This window comes from Otolemur garnettii, unplaced genomic scaffold (genome assembly GCF_000181295.1).
Source record: "Otolemur garnettii isolate 467f Iridium unplaced genomic scaffold, OtoGar3 scaffold00022, whole genome shotgun sequence".
NCBI lineage: Eukaryota > Metazoa > Chordata > Mammalia > Primates > Galagidae > Otolemur > Otolemur garnettii.
The window spans coordinates 196,399-198,241 of NW_003852417.1; positions in this window are offsets into that span (position 1 = coordinate 196,399).

Here is a 1,843-nt window from a genome sequence, read left to right on the forward strand (position 1 = left end):
CACAAGTGGCTGCCTTATTATACACAGTGTTTGGAACTCAAGGGTCTGTGTATCCATTCAGCTAAGACACACATGGTGAGCATCTGCTAATAGGATGTCCTGCTTGCTGTTACTGAGATACTTCTACTCCAATAAAAGGAAACAAAACATTGCATGGGTCACAAGTAATTGTTTGCACAGCCCATAATGGAGGTCAGAGAGGGCATGGTCAGGTCTACTTGAAGATACCTAGAAAGACGTCATGCAAGAGAGGACCTTGAATGAAATCTCAAGAAAACGAGGAATTGTTCCTCACGGAACTCACGTTGCAGGACTTTATCTGCAGAAGCAGCACCTCACGAAAAGGGCAAGGCATGGGACATCTTGGGGCGTCTGACAAATTGCAAGCCATTCCATGGGGCTGTGTTGTTGGATCCAAAGCGGGAGATGAGTAGCAAGAAATGAGAGTTGGTAGAAGGCAGAGGCCAAACCATTAAGAGTCTTTTTAGGGTTTCCACCTGGAATTCCCTTCCTCTCTTCCCTCACTGACAGTTCCTCCTCATTTGTTAGAAAACAGCACAAAATCACATCCCTGTGCATCTTCCTAATACCCCCAGACTGACTGGCCCACCTTCCTTCTGTTGACCACACGATGGTCTCTTACTCCGCCCCACCCTGACCCCAACCCTAAAGTCTGAGCTCCTAGTCACAGCTTCTGTTCTCAATGATTCTCTGCCTTAAAGGAAGGAAGGGGCTATTTCTGTCTCTGTCTTCCCAGAACCCAGCAGAAGACGCAGCAAATGTTAGCCACTTATGGAATGAAGAAATTTGAACAGAAAAATTCAAAGGAATTAAAGCATTGCTTGCTTCTCTAAAGTTCCAGAATTTAATGTAACAGAGACATATTGACCACAGCAATGAGTTAGAGTTTTCATCTGTTAGGCTGCTATATAAACATACCACAGACTAAGGGTCTTAAACAACAGAAATGTATTTTATTATCATTCTGGAGGCTGGAAGTTCAAGGTGAAGGTGTTGGCTGCTTTGGTTCCCACTGAAGCCTTGTTTCTTGGCCTGGATAATGTCCATCTTTCTGACGTGTGTGTGCGTGTGTGCATGTGTGTGTGTCTGTCTGTGTGCCTCTGTCCTAATTTCCCCTTCATGTAGGGACATGAGTCATATTGACGTGGGATCCGACACATACTACTTCATTTTATCTTAATTACCTATTTAAAGGTCTTTTAGGTCTTTTCTCCAAATACAGTTATATTATGAGGTACAGAGAATTAGATCTTCACCATATTAACTTTAGGGGGGAGGGCCAAAATTCAGCCTAGATAAAGTGGGAAAAAATATATTGTAGGACACCGCGCTTGCCTTCAAGTTGCTTATAATCTAGTTTGGCAACAAATTCACAACCCACTTATGCTTTACAAGTTTTTCTGGCACTTCATAAATATTTGTAGAGGGAATGAATAATCGTTAAGGACTCTGCTTCCTCATTTATAAACAGGATAATAGCATCCCGGCCCCAAGAGTCATTAAAACATTAAATGAGAATAAACATATCAGTGCTTTGTGAATTGCCATGTATAATAAAATACTGCCGCAGGATATAATTTTGAAATATTAATTGACGTTTTCTTGTTGACTTTTCCCTTGTTATTTATTTCCTACCTTTCTCTGCAGGCTGCACTGAGGTGGAAGCTAGTCTAGTCTGTTAGCTGCCCCAAGCGTGAAACTCATACCAAAGAATGGGGGAGCAGAAGGGGGGCAGTGTTAGTGAAAAGATTCATAACCGACAGATTTCGATAAGAGTGTGCCAGGTATGAGGGTGCCCTATACAGCCCTCACAGAGGACCCC